Raw genomic sequence first — 19,089 nt, forward strand, 5'->3', positions numbered from 1 at the left:
TAATGAGAATGACCTGGAAGGACTTCCAGACAAGAGTTCAAAAGAATGATAATACCTACATTCAGACAATTCAAAGTGGACAAAATCTAAGGCATGGGTGAACTGAGGAAGTCCACATAAGACATGAGACCAGAAACCAATGAAGAGAAGTGCTGGGAACGAAAAACCAACGAGCCAAATAAAATCCTCAGTGAGAAGAAAGACTCAGCCATAGAATAAACAGGTCATTAGAATGCTGAGTATGTGGTCTGCAAGACAAGGTACAGTCATTTGAACCAGTGGTAAATTTATAAAAATCTAGAGGCAAAAGTTGGGCAAGCATTGGAAAGCCATGAGAAGACATAACCTTTGGTTGACATGCACAGATAAAGGGGTAGAATGTCATCCCAAAAAGCACATAAAAGACTTTCAGTACAATCAAGGAGGAAAATGACCACACTTAGAGAAGACAGATCCCCACCTGGGTATCCCTAGGTTCTGCCCACAGAACCAGAAAAGAATCTTCTCATGACGTGCTGTAATTAAAGGGCTAAAGGCACAGGAAAAAGGATGGATATTATAAGCCGGCAAGAGGGAAAGATCAAACCCCTTAGGCCTCACAAATAACATCTGATTAAGAAACAGAAACTTTTAAAGCCAGAAAGCCCTGGTAAGACATATTTCATGTCCTAAAAGATCACAGCTGTCAACACAGGTATTATACCCAGCAAACCCATCTATTGAAAATGAAGGGGAGATAAAAACAGATTAAAGGAATTTATGACCACTAAGACAACTCCACACTGGAATACTTCAGTCTGAAGAAAAAGATGAACACAGAGACAATAATAAATAAATAAATGCCAGGACAGTTAACCAAAGGAGAGCCAAGAAAACAATACAAAATCAACCAAATAATAGGAGTTGTTAACATACACAACTTTCATTAATAACACTGCATATCAATGATCTCATTTCCCCAAATAAAATGACCCAGACGAACAGATTGGGTCAGAAGACAGGATCTACCTTTTTCCTGTCTCCAGGAGACACAACACACCCTCTTCATTTAACCTTAGGGGAAGGGAGTGGAAAAAGGTTCCAAGCAAATGGAACTAGGAAACCAGCAGGCATACCTATCCTAATATCTGACAAAATGGAGGTGAGGAGAGGGAATACTGAGATTTAACAGAGTAAATATATATATATATATACATATATATATATATATATATATATGAGAGAGAGAGAGAGAGAGAGAGAGAGAGAGAGAGAGAGAGAGAGAGAGAGAGAGAGAGAGAGAGGTACTGTATGGCTTAACCCAAAGCAAGGATATATAAGAGAAAAGGCCTAAAACAAACAAACAAACAAACAAAATTAAAACAGCCGGGCGTGGTGGTGCACGCCTTTAATCCCAGCACTTGGGAGGCAGAGGCAGGCGGATTTCTGAGTTCAAGGACAGCCTGGTCTACAAAGTGAGTTCCAGGACAGCCAGGGCTATACAGAGAAATCCTGTCTCAAAGAGAGAGAGGGAGAGGGAAAGAGAGAGAGAGCCTATTGAAACCCTCTATTTAATGAGCTAATTTCAAAATACAACTTAAAAAAGAAGAGTCTGAACAGAATTGACCTTCATGGGTTATGTCACTTCCGGAAGACAAGAGTTACTAAAATGAAAGATACAGTACAAGACATAGGAATGCCTCTCTAGTAGTTATTGGCTAGGCCAGCCCCCAAGGTCTCCAGAACAACACAGGTTATTGCTATTGTATGACACAGTAAGACCCTATACTGAAGATACCTCACCCTTTGGCTGTAGGATACAGAAACATCAGTCTCAAACTAATCAGAAAACCTTCTCCCTACTTTCATAGTGTTGAAAGGGGCTATGCAAGCTGCCAGGGTAGAAAAGAGATCAGTGGTCTCACCCAGCTCTGGACCATACTCCAATGCTGTCTTGCATAAGATGAGCCTGCTGATACAATAAGCATTGTTTCCTGATTGGATGTGGGCCACTGCACAGGAGATAATTTCATGCCTGATACTATATAACCCTGGTCCAGGGAGGTCACAGGTCCTAGAGTAAAACCTGTTACTGTTACTTTGTTAAATGGCCATGCTGTCAGTTTGTCTTCAAGTATTTATGTGCATTGACCGATGCAGCCCTCCACTGTGGTCAGAGAAGATTCTTTCTTCAGTGGACAGCAGTCAGTAGAGACAAATGGTCAAAGAGCTGTGAATACGAGACTAGATGCTCAGCCCTAAATGGGACATCTGTACTAAAACATCACCACCACTGAAGCCTGGAGAACTCTGGGAAAGAGGAGGCAGAAAGAACATTAAGAGCCAAAGGATAGGGAGGTATGCTATGATATACTGTCTTCTGGACACAACACAGCTATCACAATCAAGCATGCATAGCAGCTATGGTTACCTGTACATGACCTACATAAGATTAAGCTGGCCACAATCATGGCATAAATGGTGTAGATGAGTTTTAGGCATTAACACATTCTAAGGAGGAATTAGCAGTGGAAAGTAGCTGGGGAGGGAGGATCATTGGTTTTTTGAGACCACTGGAAGGACTCCCATGTTCCAGTGGATGACCCTACACCTATTCACATATAGTCAGCACTAACTGGACCTAGTGGGTTGTAAAAAAAAAATGACAGGAAGTGGGTAGGGGCATGTTGGAGAACATGGGGGAAATTAGAAGGGGAAATGGTGTGTGGAATGATCATATTTAATATGTATATACAATTCTCAAAAATAATGAAAAGTTTTAAAAAGAATGCCAATGTTTTAGTAGTAGAAAAAAACAGAAGCTCAATTTTATGTTCTCTCTGGGACAAATCTTTACTCCAGGGAGATAAATATTTTACCAGGGCAGGGCACGGGATCTCTTGGAATGGGAATTACAAATGATTGTGCGCCATGTGAATGATAGTGTTCTCTGGACCTCCAGTGCAATGCTGAAATTCACAAGAAGGAAGGGCCAGTACCCATTTTCATAGTGGCAGAGAGAGGACATCTGAAAAATTCAACTTTTTGGATATTCAGACTAAAGAGAAGTTTTATTTTCTAACTTGGAACAAGCAAGCGCCTGAGTCTGGAGCTCCTGAGGACATGGAGTGTCTCTGTCACTGTGCCTGTGGCAATGCGTGGTGTAATGAGATCGTCTGTCCCTATTTTTATGAGGCACAAATGTTCCCTGTATAATGTGAGTCTTGACCAGTGCAGAAGAGCGCTGGGAGTGTTGGGGAGCTGGAAGTCACTATTGATGAAGTGACTTTAGGAGCTGACATAGCTGGTCACCATAGATAAGGAGCCTGCTCAAAGTGTGGCAAGCAAGCCAGTGATCTTTTACACTCCATTCTCCTTATGCAGATCTGCAAACTGAGGAGTCAGAGGAATGTGAATGAGCTCATGAATTGTGCTGCTCATATGGGACAGACAGAAGTATGTACGGAATGAATGCTCATGTTCTTCCCTCACTTCCTCCCTCCCTCTTTCCATCCCTGCATGTCGTTCTGTTTCTGTCTTTGTCTGTCTTGGTGTCTCTGTCTCCCCTGCCCTCTCTCTCCAGACCTAATCTATGCATGGTTGTGGTGCACTTACGATTCTCAGGAACGTGACTTTAGGAACTGACATAGCTGGTCGTCATAGATAAGGAACCTGCTCAAAGTGTGGCAAGCCCCCAATCCTTTACACTCCATTCTCCTCATGCAAATTTGCAAACCGAATAGCTTTTTGAACTTTTGAAAAGATTATTTTTGTTTTCCAATAGACAGTGTCTTTCCAAAGTTATAACACATATAAAAGATCATATCTGAATGATTGAACTTCCCAAAACATTGGTCTTTTGTTTATTTTAAATACACAGTTCTGAGTCTGGGATGATTTTTGTGCTATCCTCACTTGGATTGTGTGTGTGTGTGTGTGTGTGTGTGTGTGTGTGTGCCCGCACGCATGTGCACTTGCATGTGCATTGCTATGTAGGTGGTCCCAAACTTCCTATATATCCTAGGCTAGCCTTGAACTTGAGATCTTCCTGCATCTGTTTCCCAAGGGCTAGAGTTAAATAGGTATCATCATGCTTCTATCACTTAGATATTTAATTGACATAGCAGAATTCATTATGTGTATAGTTGTATCTTAAATGTCTCTTCAATGCTCATGTGTTGAAGGATCTCATGTATTGAAGGTTGCCATGTGTTGAAGGCTCCCATATGTTGAAGGCTCCCATGTGTTGAAGGCTCTAATGTTTTGAAGACTGCCATGTGAGCTGTATTCCCATGTGTTGAAGGCTCCCATGTGTTAAAGGTACCCATGTGCAGAAGTCTCCTATGTATTGAAGGCTCCCATGTGTAGCAGGCTCCATGTGTTGAAGGCTTTTCACCAGTGTACAGGGATACTAGAAAGTGTTGGAACTTTTAGAAGGTAGACCCCATTGCAAAGAAGTTATGTCACAGGAGAGGCTTTAAACTCTTTGTTAGAAACCTGCCTCTTTCTGTTTTGTTTTTCCTTTCTGGTCACTGTGTGGTAAACATCTTTGATCTACCATGTTCATGTGGCAGACCCAAAAGCTAATGAGCCAGTGTGGCCTGGACTAAACCCTTTGAAGTGGTGAGCTAAAAGTCACCTTTCCTCTTTTATAAGTTTCTCTCAGGAAATGAGCACTCTAGCTCAAAGCTAGGTTTCCTGTAAGATTATTTTTCCACCTTCCTATAAGAGAGTAAAAATTTGAAATAGAGGAAAGCAACACATGGAATGTGATTGATATATATATAATATGATAAACACACAATCTGACAAACCCTTATTTAAAGAACAATATAGGTTTAGAGCATAGTTTCTCCATGGCTTTGCCCTGATGGCTAGTTTTGCACAAAATAAACAAGCCAGTAGAAAAACAACTACATTGTGACCTATACAAATGCATGCATTAAAATATCCCACTCAAATAGCATCATTAATGCCACACTTTGGGGAGTGAAAAAGCCAAGTTCTTTACTGAAACATTTGCTTTGTTTACCAGAATTCCAATGTGGTATGCTCATGATGTTTTGCAGGGAACTGTAGCTTATTTTTACTAATCTTCCTTGATATTAAAATAACTCTTACTCATAGTGCTTTGTTCTGTCAAAGCACATTCATATGTTACTTTGGTTTATCCATACACAAGCTCATGGGAGAAGCAGGTCAGCTGACTTATGAACACACAGTTGTCTGTAGATGCAGCTGACTCATGCCCACAGTCCTAGGTGCCTTTGTGAACTTCACCTAGTAGCTTCTTAAAGCAACATTCTTAGATTCATGCTGCTATTATCTTATATAAGATAAGATCTTATATAAAATTATCTTAGATAAGATAAACACAGAAGAACATCCCACTTTAGAAATCACAGCAACAAAGAATCGAAGGACACTCATGATAGGTGTAATGGAAACTTAAGCTACCAATGAACCAAAATTGGGCTGGGACTCTTACATTTATTTTGATCATCTTGAGAAAAATGTTGATCAGTTCCCAAGAATGATGATGAATACCTGTTTGTGGGTTCTGTATAATTGTGTGTGTGTGTGTGTGTGTGTGTGTGTGTGTGTGTGTGTGTGTGTGTGAATGTAATGCCTTTACATGATCATGGGGAAAATTTAGTGCATGCAGTTTATTATTTGTGTTCAACTAGTCAAACAGTAACTAATATGACTGGAATGGCATACTCTCTGAGCTCCATCCCTGAATAATAAATGCAGAACGGTTAACTGGTAATTATACGACTCATACATCACTCTTTTCTCTCCTGCTGAATGATTGTGCTGCCATTTCAAATAGGTCCCTCCTTGTTATTAAGTGTCCCTTGCCACATAAATCTAAACATGCAAGTTGTCAGAGTGAATAGAAGTAAAAATGAGTCATGTCATTAAAATACTGCAATAAATGTTCCTTAGGGTAGAACCTTGGTGAAAACAGAAATGATGGTTTAGTGACAATGGGAAGCAGATGCCGAGACAAACAACTGGAGAAATTATCAAGGAGCATAGGAACTACCTGTAACGGAAATAGATAAAATACCCATTCCTTTCTTTCATTGAACAGGAAAATATTTAGTATCTTCTAAATAGTAGATTCTAGCAATAAAAATTATGCAAGTCACATACTAGCCTCAGGATGTAAGAATTTCATAAATGAAGGCTAAATAGAGCAAGATGAGAAGAAAGTAAATAAATGAATCCATATAGCGTGACCTAACACATGTGATCTGACTCTCAAAGAGAGTCACTTTCTATAACTCCTGACATCATCACAAAGAAATTAGGGGGAAATGTTTGAAAACAGAGGTACAGAAGTAAGGAATGGAGGTGCATGAATAGATTGTGGACTTGGACCTTCTGAAAATGCCTGTCTCAAAATGCTCATGGAAAGGTATCTTATAGAACATTTGATAAATGAGTCTGGAGCCTCCTTCCAGGAGAAGGCTGAACCAGAGACACAAAGCCGCTAGGATAAGATGGGATTTTAAGCTTTCTTGAAGTTACTGCACAAGAGAGCCCAAGTACAGAGCTGCATGTGAGGCTGCACTACAGAAGTTACATGGCAATGTAGATTCTGATGTTTGACAGCAGAGATCCACACTATCCCCTACTTGATCTATGACCCACACTACTTCCCACCAGCTCTGTGACCCACACTACTCCCTACTAGCTCTGCAATCCACACTACTTCCCACCAGTTCTGTGACCCACACTACCCTCTACCAGCTCTGTGACCCACACTACCCCGTACTAGCTCTGCAATCCACACTACTTCCCACCAGTTCTGTGATCCACACTACCTCCTCCCAGATCTCTGATCCTCATAAGCTACTGAACTTCTCTGTGTCTCTGTCTTGTTCAGCAGCTAAAGAGGAATTCATAGAAATGCCTATTTGACTGCATTATATTAAATGATGTTAATACAGGTGAGTTTCTGGCAGAATATGTAATCCTTTCTTAGCTAATAATACTAATGATGAGAAGGAAATGCTATTTTAGTATAGTGTGGATCAGCTTTTGGACAGCATGGTATTTAAACAGAGATCTAAAGAAAGAGTTGAAGAAATCTGTTTGATTATACAGGGAAAAAACATTACAGGAATAACGGCAATGAAAAGGATAATAGCCCCCTGGAGGGGGGGGACACAAACATGCTTAGTGTTTCAATTTACTTAGCATGAAGGGTCAAACTGTCATGGCCATGTGTATCTGCTCTATGTTCCCTTAGGTGACTATACTATTACGAGAACAAAGCAGACCCATCAGACTCTGGATCAAAATGGTAGATATTCATTTCTTTTTCCCTGAGATTCAGATAGGCTTCTTGGATGGAGAAGATCATAGTGAATCTAGTCGGACAGTAGATAGAGGAAGGAGAAGCTGCACAAGGTCCTCACATGTTTGATAGGTGTTAGTTGGGGCACTTAAATAAGTTAAATCATTCCATCTTCACGCCAACCTTAGGAGGCGGCCCCTATTATCTTATCGTACCTCCCCCATCAAGTGCACAGGAGGAGCAAAGAATAAGGAGAATAAGCCTGCTGAAGAAAGCATGCAGCCCAGTACATGCCGCTCAGTGGGCTTCCAAGTTGCTTCTTCCAAAAGAGGACAGCTATGGCTTCTACAGGTGTCCTTAATTATCTCTTGGTTCCCACTGCCATTTCATAGAATGACTATCTATATTTTAAAACCCATAGTAGCCACTGTTTGCTCTAAATATCCAGAGATACATTAACTAGCTTGGGTGTATACCTTGCAGGGCTCTCTTAAGGCTGATGTGATTGGATAGAAATAAGTTCAACAAGAGAGTATTCCCTTCTTCCTCCCCCGTGTACTAAATGCTTGGTTGGCATTTTGACACTAATAACAGGTGCTAGAGTTTGTCCATGTGCCTGCAGACTGCTCTGTGAAGCTGATGGAAGAATATACATTCCTGGAGGGGAGGGTTAAAGATCCAGGGGAAATCACTAAGTAATTTCAGCTTCTCCCAGGAGGCTGCCATCTAACCAGCTGTGTGCCACTGGGCAAATGACTTGTGCTTTTCTGAGCTTCAGTTTTCTCTGGAAAAATGAGGGCATATGTCTCTAAAGAGAATTTTTTTTTTTGCCTGTTATTCTTGATTCTTAGAGACACATTCTAGTTTGTGAGTGCAGTATGAATAAGCTTCTTGGTCGATTCTGATGGAATTGGCTGATGCTATTCTACTATGTGTGCACATGTGTACACACACACACACACACAGAGGGAGGGAAGGGAAGGAGGGAGGGAGGGAGGGAGGGAGAGAGAGAGAGAGAGAGAGAGAGAGAGAGAGAGAGAGAGAGAGAGAGAGAGACTGAGACTGTGTGCTGAGGGAAAATTTGGTGGTAGTGTATGGTCCTAAATGACCAAAATATTCATTCCCTGAAGATGATATTAGCATTATCTAATAAGTACCTAGCTGACAGCCTACAAGAAAATGAAGCATTTGTCCAATGATCAAAAGGAACTAAAAGGCCACATAAGAGAATGTTGAAGTCCAGAAAGGAATGTAATCTAGTTGAAATCCCCAGGATAGCAGTATAAGGACCCTAATTACAGGATGCACTTGAGTTATACCCAGACTCTTGACCTTCGCAAACTATGGGAGCATAAACAAGCTGTCTCAACATTCTAAGACTGAGATAAGCTCTTCTCTGCTCATATAAAAGCAACACAAATTTTAGCAAATTAATGCTATAATAATATGGTTTGCTATTATATCAACAATATATAATATACAGCTTTGCCTAAGTGATATTGCCAGGATATAGAACCTTTCTAATCAAGCACTTGAGAACAACTGCTAAATGAGTTTATGAACAACTTGGGGTCTAGATGTCTGGCAGTTTTTCCACATTATTGATTGTCTTGTTAAAACACTATTATTAGAAAAGTATTAATCTTGATATCACAAAGGTTTCGGTGTGGTTAAATTTGTGGGAAATTAAAATAAACTTTCCTCCAGGTAACAACCAGGAAATTTCTAGTGCTGGAGGGCAGGTAAGGATAATACTTTATCTTTCATCGAAAGTGTGTTGCAATTAGTTGAATATAGTCTTTACACCAACCCTGACAAGCCTCCATATCCAACTAGGAAACAGAGCATCAGGACTCTGAGGCAATCAATGTTTGACTAGCTGAGTTACGCCATAGTAACAAACAACCCCAGCTATCATTGACTAGAAGTTGTGGAATTGTCAATAAGACACCATTAACCACGAACTAGAAAGATGGCTAGTCCATATTTAGTTATGGTCTCAGTGAAAAGTCTACTTCCATCTTGAAAACAGTGTGTGCATGCACACATATTTGGGGAAAACTACATCACTGTGTTTATGACTTTTGTTATCACACATAATCTATCCACTGATAAGCACTCACAGTTAGGATCCAGTCAATAACCCATATGCTGTTATATTCTCAGTGAATGTGAGTTATGAACGGCTATGAAACAAGTAAGACCCAGAAAGGACAGGGAAACTGGCATCTGCTGCTACTGAGGAAGCCCTAAGTAATGCTTTTGTAGTACTTATGCCTCTTATTGACTTACACCAAACAATGCTACAAAACACATAGTATATTTTACCAAGTGCTTTTTAGTTTTTGTTGTTGCTGCTTTGTTTGTTTGTTTTTGTTTTTCTTTTTTGCCTAAAAGTTATGAGAAAACTGTTAAGAAATGGGACTTCACATCACACTGAGCATGGGGACCCCAATGGAAGAGTTAGGGGGTTGAAACTCCATATGAAGAACAGTACCAACTAACCAGACCACTCAGAGCTCCCAGGGACTAAACCACCAACCAAAGAGAACACATGGATGGGTCCATGGCTCCAGATACATATGTAGCAGAGGACGGCCTTGTCTGACAGTGGGAGGGGAGGCCCTTGGTCTTGTGGAGGCTTGATGCCCCAGAATAGGGAGATGCTAGAGCAGTGAAGCAGAGGTTGGTGGGTGGATGGATGAGCACCCTCATAGAGGCAAAGGGGAGGGGGGAGAGGGGAAATGGGATGAGCAGTTTATGGAGGAGAAACCAGGAAGGGAATATCATTTGAAATGTAAATGAATAAAATGATTAATTAATAGAAAGAAATGGGGCTTCTATGATTTTTCATTTCAGAGGCATCTAACTAATAGTTATAACTCAATTCATTTTTTGTTTTTCATTGGTATAATGAATATATATAGCTATATGGATTTACTTCATATAGAATATATAAATATATGTAATAGCACATTAATCTTTAATATATAATATATTTGAAATCATGGAATCTGATTTTCTTTTCTCTTGGTGGACATGGATACAGAACCTTCCAGGTAACTCCATGGGCTGGAGATATCTGATGAGTTCTGGGCCATGATCTGTGAGAGAACCTGGAAGTGTCCTGTGTAATTTATATGTCCCTGCTCCTGATAAAGGTGCCTGAGAGACGCTTCCATCCTCTCTGGTCTCAGTTAACAACAAAGAACAGTACCTACAGTCGACTCAATTACCCTAAAAAATCAAGAGATGACTTCTATCTGAAGCTTGGGGAAACAAATCCTCAAGTGACACCCACAGACTTTGAATAAATCTGTGGGACTGGGTGAAGTCATAGAGAGTCAGAGACAAGGAAAGGGAACACAGGGTCAAGCCCAAAGGTATCCTAGTATTAGATACTAATTAGAAGAGGAAGGTGACTAAGAAGGTTAAGAAAGATGCAGTGAAACCAGAGACATGAAAGAGATCACACCGTCTCCATGACCCAGGCTTTTCAAGGAGGGGATGAGTCTCTATTTGGATGAAAGGAAACCATCAGTGGTGGCCCATAGAGTCTTGCCCTACATGGTCTATACAGAGGCAACTTCTAAGGTATATTGAAGAGGCAGTGAAATGGACACAGGAAACTCGACAAATGTTTCAAGGCATTTTTTGTACGCTGTAAAAGAGAAATGGGGTCATCATTAGATTATGTGGTTATGTGAGATTTTTATTCCCCATGAACAACTGTGAGGAGCACAGTCTTAGTGACTGAATAGAGAAGCCAACACAAACGAACATGCGGAGGGAGAGGAGACAATTACAGGAGAAAAGTCCTTGGGAAGGTGATATGAGAAGGGATCTGGGAGTCATGGCGGACCTCTGGAGCTAGTGGCAGACAGTCATACACAGTACTGGGAAGAAAGGGGAAGGATATGGGGGAAGGGCAGAAAGCCATGTCTGATTGTGTCCAAAGGCAAGGCTGTGAGCAGAACTTCAGTTAAGGATGCAGAGAAGATTAAAGAAGCCAGAGGTCAATATGATATAACAGCAGCATATATCAATATGATATAAAGGCTACTACGTCCCAACCCTAGCACATCCAGACTTTAGTCACATGCCACCTTAAAGGACAAATCTACTATGTAACATCCTCTTTAAAATGATGATCTGTTCTCTGGTACTCTAACCCATACTCCATTTTAATTTTGTTTTTGCCAAATCATTTATCTCTCACACAACATACCACTGACTTACCATGTCTATTAATCACTGCCACATATTCACTTGAATGTGAGCCAGGCTGGAACTTCTAGTGTTGTTGACTGATGTCTCCTAAGTATCTACAATCATGCCAAGTACGGCATAGTTATTGGAAAACTGAAATTAACAAGCAGATGAGTGAAAGAAGCAGAGGAGGAGAAAGAGAAGAAGAAAGAGCCAGGTGAAGAGAGTCAGAGAAAGAGGGAAGGAGTAAGCTACCTAGTTACTTAGCTGTGCAGGAGGAAAGGGACAAGTCTGAGGGTCTCTGAGCATCCTTGAAGCCATCTGAGGCTACAGTCATGATTTAAAGGGAAGCAGCTGACCTGGTTCTTCAGTGCATTCAGCATCCAGATACAGGCAAAGAAGGCAAAACTTAAATCAAATTCCGTTAAGGTTTTCCAAGGCAACTAAGCCAAAGCATGGAAAGGATGCGAGAATTCAGGAACTTATTTGTGACAAGGCTTAATGGTGACAAGTGGAGCAGTGGCTAGGTAAAGTGGGAAACTGAATGATGGTTTAAAAACGTCTGCAGTGTTGGGCAGTGGTGGCACACGCCTTTAATCCCAGCACTTGGGAAGCAGAGGCAGGTGGATTTCTGATTTCGAGGGCAGCCTGGTCTACAGAGTGAGTTCCAGGACAGCCAGGGCTACACAGAGAAACCCTGTCTTGAAAAACAAAAACAAACAAACAAAAAATGTCTGCAGTGATTAATAAACAGGCTCATTATTATGTTCAGTTTGCTTCCTAATTACACCTAAAACATTTACACTCACACCAAGCAAGTTTCAGTTCCAAGTACTAAGTCCCAGTATTGCAGGATCTAGTTATGACTCTTGGTTTCCTAAACAAGATTTATTGCATTGTTGTGAAGAGGCACCAGGTGGAAAGGAGGAGGAGGAGGAGGAGGAGGAGGAGGAGGAGGAGGAGGAGGAGGAGGAGGAAGAGGAGGAGGAGGAGGAGGAGGAAGAGGAGGAAGAGGAGGAGAAGAAGAAGAGGAAGAGGAAGAGGAAGAGGAAGAGGAAGAAGAAGAAGAAGAAGAAGAAGAAGAAGAAGAAGAAGAAGAAGAAGAAGAAGAAGAAGAAGAAGAAAGCAAGCAAGCAAGCAAGCACAAACTAGCATTCAGTACCTACCTGCAGATTTATCTGATTTGATTTATCAACTAAACACATCATCACCATGAAAGCAAGTCAAGACTGGAAGCTTTCATTCAAGTGGAGTTCGTATGGGGAACTTAGGATAGGGAAAACCTTTGGGCAAGGGGGATGCCGCCAACAATTTATATCCTGTTAGAACTACAGTGTTGTCTGTGAGTCACAGAATGAAGAAGTAGATTTCAGAAGACCCACGGGCACTGATTAGAGGCTGAGAAACTGAAGCTAGGCAGCCCAGAGTGAGTGCTGAAATGATTTACTGCTATACAATCCGAAATAATAGCATAGCTGCACCCAGGAGCTTTCAGACTGAGGGGGAGGGACCCTCAGGGGCAACCCTAATGCGTTTCTGAAACACTAATGGGCACGGGGTCTCACCACGTATAATTTCCTTCCTTTTCTGCCCGCTGGCCTGCTAAGGTCAGGAAATCATAGGCAGCATGGTTTCCTTCTTTCATCTGCTGGATGCTGGCCATCTATGAAACTCTTTTTAATTTTAACATGTCTGGGAAAAAATGAGAATGGAAAACGGAACTGTAAAGCACAGGACTCCACTGAGCGATAAACATCATAGTCCCTGGAGACCATCAGGGTCAGAATTCCTGCATCAGTGGTTTCATCAAACTCTTAGCCTGAAAGAACACTTTGAGATGACTATTTGTTTAAATTGCAGTAAATGAAGTGGGCTTCACTTATGAAGAATCTAAGGGACACTCAGAGGAGACAAGGGACTAAAATCACATATCTGGCTAGCCTGCTCCTCAAAGCTTAGCTGAACAATATATCTGACATGCATTATATTGACAGGGAAATGTTCTGTGCCCATAAATGGCGTGTAAGTCAATATAAGGGAATGATACAGGGACTGTGGGAAACCTATGTAGTTTTCCTGGGATTCACAGTCCCACTAGGAAGAGAAATGAACTCCCACAGCCAGGGTGCCGAAATCTCAAGCTAATTGTACATCTCACGTGTTTCCCCTCTGGAATGCCAAGCCCAGTAGTGGCTATTCTTCATTTAAGACCCAAGGCATATTCTTTTAGCTTCTGAGACACCTTATAACCCTAGTGTTTTCAGAACAAAAAAAAAACCAAGCTAAATTCTTTTTTTTCAAAGAATTATTCATTTTATGTGTATATGTACACTATACCTGTCTTCAGACACACCAGAAGAGGACATTAGATCCCATTACAGATGAGCCACCATGTGGTTGCTGGGAATTGAACTCAGGACCTCTGGAAGAGTAGTCAGTGCTCTTAACCACTTAGCTTTCTCTCCAGCCCCCAAACCCTTTCCAGACTATGTTTTATGCTTCGTTTCTTTGTTGTAGCTAAAGCTCCGTGATCTTACAGCGCAGGCTGCACTTTCCAGCAAGGGTTTGCAGTGTCAAACCCCTCGTCCAGAATCTTCCTGTGCACTCCATCAAGAGGTGGAATCTATGTCTTTAAATTTGGATTCTGCCTCTACCAGTACAACACAGTTAAAGAGACTGCTGTAGTGATATGCTGCAGAAATGAACATCAACCTTGGGGCTTCGGCGGTCATGTGACAAGGCAGTCAGTCATGGAAAGAAACACACATGGAAAGAAAGCAATGTGTGCAGTGCACAGTCCCGGCTGAGAGCCCAGCTGACATTAGTGCCTGGACAGGGGCCACTCTAGGATCTAGTGGGACTGATTGCAGTGATGTCTGGTGGAGCCAAGAGAATCTGTCACTGAGCATCCCTGCCCAACTGCAGATCTGAGAGCAAAGCAAATGCCTGTTGTTTTGATCAACAAACACTGGAGTTGCTTGTTGTGCAACAATAGATAACTGGGCCATTTATTCCTTTTTGAGTATGAGTGCCTGGCAGAGGGCCTGGGATCCAACAGGTTTGAAACATGCATTCATAAAGGAATGTGTGCAGTGCACAGTCCCGGCTGAGAGCCCAGCTGACATTAGTGCCTGGACAGGGGCCACATAAAGGACGAATACTCTTATACTGTAGGGGGCAGAAGGAAGGAAAGGAACTTTCATTCTCTGGGGCAAAGAACTTTCACCTTATCTGCCCTTTCCCTTCCCAGTGAATGTCAACTTGAGAGTGTTTTCTTATACAGACTTCTGACTCCCAAGTTAAAGGATGTGGCTGAGGGAATTCAGCTCTGCTGTAAACAGAGACAATTAACTCAGAACATCAGAACAAAAGTGTGAGTGTCATCAAGAACTCTGCCGGCAACTTACCCAGTGTGCCTAGGCAGAGACCCAGAAAGAGATCCACCATAGTCATCGCAAAGGCAGGTGCTAGAGTGATAGAGTGTGGAATCTTTTTGTGTGTAACAGAGAATAGGGCCATATAGCCTTAAGTGAAGGGACACCTCCTCTATTCTGTTAGATGGAGAGCTTATGGCTTCTCAACGTTGTTTGCAGTCATCCTGACTATTAGCATCAGGACTTCTCAAACCTACGACATCACACAGGCGACAGCGCAACCTGCAGATCTGTTGCCAAGACAACAGGCATTATATTCCCAGAATCCACTTGGCTCACCTCCCACCTTTACCTGCATTACATTACATCATTTTCTATATAAATAAGGAGAACGCCCCTCCCTTGCTCTCTTCTCCCCCTCTTCTCTTTCTGCAGCCACCTTGTCTCCCTCCCAATAAAACCTCTTCCACATGGTACTTACTGTCTTGGCCTAGAGTGCTGTTGAGATGCGACCCGCCATTCTAACATGTCACTGTCGTGCCTCCTGCCACTCCCAGCTGACCCTCGTCAACTTTGTTAATGAGACGTTGGGGTCATATGTCTATGGAGCTCCTTCTCCATGGTGCTCGTGGTTAGAGTTAGAGTCTACAGTGAGGAGCACTCAGGTGGGATGTGGGAGCTGGAAAAGGAAAGTTATTCCTACACACCCTGAGGGATTCAGTTGTAAGCTCAAATGTGAGGATCAATGCAGCTCTAGTAGGTGTCCAGGAACCTCCTGCCATGTGTCAGAGCCTCCGTTCAGAAGTGTCATGGGACTCCCTGAGGCCATCTTCCAGGCCGAAGGAACTGGATATGGTCTCCCTAGCCCTGGTCTCCTTTCACCAAAGTCACAGAACCTACACCAAACACTTCATTACTGGAAGACAGAATGGCTGACGTTCCCAGACATTTTCAACTGTGAGAGGCACCAGGGGAGAATTTCAGGAAAAAAAACTTGGGGAACATGGACAGGTGAAATAATTCCAATAATTCCATACTGGAAATTAAGCTGTATTACAGCAAAGGGCAGGTTAGGGAGGAATTGCAACCAGGTTTACCCTCTCCAAAGGTCCTGACAGTGCTCATGAACTTAATTTGTTTCTTGCTCTGTGTCCTGTAAGAGTTCCCCTAGTCTCCTAGATTCCAGCCAAATCCAGCTAGCTCCTTAGTCTCTTCCTCCATTTAGAGTTACTGATTCTTCCTACATTTAGATGTCAGGGAAATACAATAATGGGGCAACCTTCCTAGCTGCCTTCGAGAGCCAGGATTTATGAATGTGAAGCTCATCCTCTCTGTACTCAGTTTCCCCATTATCATAATGACCTGTCTTGAACTCACAAATGAAACATTAGTTCCTCCTAATTCTGCATGTTGCTCTATAGCTCCACCACACCTGGACACATGGACTTACTTCATGTTTCACTCTTCTCAACAGTAGTGAGTATGAGAGGTATTTGAATGAATGAATGAATGAATGATTCCCCTCAAAGCCATCATCATCAGATGCCATTTTCTACTCTTGAGTTAAACCTTGCCCCTTGCTCCAGGGTTACCATGTTCAAAAATAAGTCTTAACAGGCTTAGCTAATGACGTTCATATTTAAATTTTCTCCTTTTGTAAGAATGAGAAGCAGGAGGATTCACATGGATTGACAGTTGTCCAGACTGCTTCAAAGTTTTTCCATTGCTCCACTTATTCATAAATAGTTGGTGTCAATTCAGTATGTATATTTCATATAATCCTTGGCAGCTAGGTTACTAAAATGTAATTAAAATGAGGAACACAATGATACCATGAAGGAAGGGCTTTACTGTCTTTTGGCTGCTGCAATATGATGCTCCAGTGGTGCCCAATGTCAACAACACAAAATATGCTTCATCCCAAAACAGTCCAGTTTCAAGCTCTAAGGGATCTTTCAGATTATGTTTCTTCTTATGGCAAGTAATAATAATCCACAATACATTTTCAGTTCCTCTGCTGTGACTTGGAGAATGAATACTATTTTCCACTGAGTTGTGGGTTTTGTTTTTTGTTTTTTTTTTTTTTTGTTTTTTTGGTGTGTGTTGGAAGAACTCAAATGAGTCATATGAAATTATGTATTGATTTAAGATAATGTTTTGATCAAATCAGTCCAAGGTAGCTTTGTACTGGTCATCTTGACCTGGCAACGGAAATGTTTTGATTCAACTCTCTCTTCCAAAAGAAACAAAAGCAGTTAAGGCCCTTAGAGCTTCAGACTGAATTTAGAAGTTAAACTGGAAATCAGAGTTAAAAAAGAGGGGGCAGAAAAAATACCTCTCCCCACATTACCAGTTTGATGAAACAGCCTGAAGAAGCTGGTAGTATGACCAATGTTCTTTCTCTAGGATAATGGTGGACAGTAGTAAGGAGACTGAGTTCTGATAGAGAGCGGCCATTTAACAAATCTCTTATCTTCTTAGACACTGCTTCTACTTTCCCTAGACACAGGTTAGGGACCTCAGTCCAAGGAGAGACAGGGATAAGGATGAATACCTGAAAATTCTCACATGTTTGACCAGTCAATACGCCATTCCCTTATCAATAATGACATCATGGGCTATCATTAAGCACTTAATGTGTGTCAGATTCTCCTAACAAGAGCATAGAACTCAAAATTCACTTTAACTTCATAAGAGTGTCATGAAATAGGAATCATATGCCAGTTAATAAAGAAAGAAATGGAGGCATAGAGAGGCTAAACACCTTACCCAATTGTTTATTTAGCAAGTGATACAGAGGAAAGATCTAAATCTCAGTTGTCAGGCTTGAGAGGCCATTCCTAGCTTCTATCCTATGCCTTTCTTCAAACAAATAAGCTTTTCTTCTGATTCAATAGTCTTCTGTTCCACCGATTAAACCAGTTAGTCCCCTGGATGAAACCACAGAATGGTTTCATCCACCTTTAATTTCTCTCAATACCTCATAGACACAACAGACCACAAAATATTGGATCAGGTGTTTAACTTGGCAATTCTCCACCAAATTCAGCCCTTGCTGCCTCTGTCCATTCTTGCTGGGACAAGTAAAAATGCTTAGAGATTTAGAATGGGTGTCACTAGCACCAGCAATGGAGAGACCACAGTTGCTGCTAAACACCCTACAGTGTATAAGACCCACCACAAAGAACTATAGATCCCCAAACGTTTCTAATATTTAGAAACCCTAGGACCAAATGACTGTTGTTACTTCAACACAGCCATAGAATTTAGCTGTCCACTGTGTTGGAAAGATGCCTCAGTTGTTTAGAATATGTGTTGCTCTTATAGAGGACCAGGGTTCAATTCCCAGCACCTACATGGCGGCTCACAACTATCTGTAACTCCAGTTGCAAGGGATCTGATGCTCTTTTCTGACCTTTACCAGTTCTAGGTAAAAAATGTGGTGCACATAAATACATGCAAGTAAGACATTCACACACATAAAATGAAAAATAAGCAAATCTAAAAACAAACAAACACAGAAATTAGCTACTCACAATCTTTTGTAGCAAATTTAAACTTCCATAGCTAAGGACTGGAGTAAGTCTCTAAGATACAAAACCCAGAAAGATAGATAGTCTCTGCTCTTAAAGAAATTATACAAGCCACTTCATTCTAAAGTGTGGTATCCTAAATTTAGAAGAAGAAAAAAAAAAAGCAGATTAAAACAGAATCAATGCCCGTCTCTATTGTTCCTGCTTTCTTTATGTGTAGCAAAGGTTTTCCTGAGTTACCCAATTGTTAAGACCTCTGGAAGAGCAATTGGTGCGCTTAACCACTGAGCCATCTCTCTAGCCCTCATCTAATCTTTACTCCAATAGGACCAGCATGGTCTATGGCTACCTCCCTTCTGAAATATTTTTACCCATGTAACACAGTTCCTGGGTGTTTTTTCTTTCTGTGTTCTTGCTTTTGGCTCACTTTTATCCTTCACATTTGAAATGTGGGTGTGTCCTGTGCTCCACCTTTGGGCCTCTTGTTTTGTAGATTTTTTTTTATGCAATCTTTTCCAAGTATATACCTCTAGCCTGGACCTCTTCTCAAATTCCAGGCTCTCTTATATGATGTCTCTACTGGAATGTCAGACTTAAGAAGTGTACAAAGAGATCTACTATTTCCCACATCTCTGTAAATGGAAACTCCCTTATTTTGGTTTCTCAGATAAATGATGTAGCATAA

The 19,089-nt window shown here is 41.4% G+C and overlaps 1 protein-coding gene across 9 annotated transcripts in view; it reads right to left on the bottom strand.

The window, feature by feature from the left end:
* Ano4 (anoctamin 4) overlaps positions 1-19,089 on the bottom strand; it is a 396,274-nt gene that overhangs the window by 140,318 nt on the left and 236,867 nt on the right. The window lies entirely within an intron of this gene.

The sequence above is a fragment of the Mus musculus genome, chromosome 10, assembly GCF_000001635.26.
Source record: "Mus musculus strain C57BL/6J chromosome 10, GRCm38.p6 C57BL/6J".
NCBI classification, from domain to species: domain Eukaryota; kingdom Metazoa; phylum Chordata; class Mammalia; order Rodentia; family Muridae; genus Mus; species Mus musculus.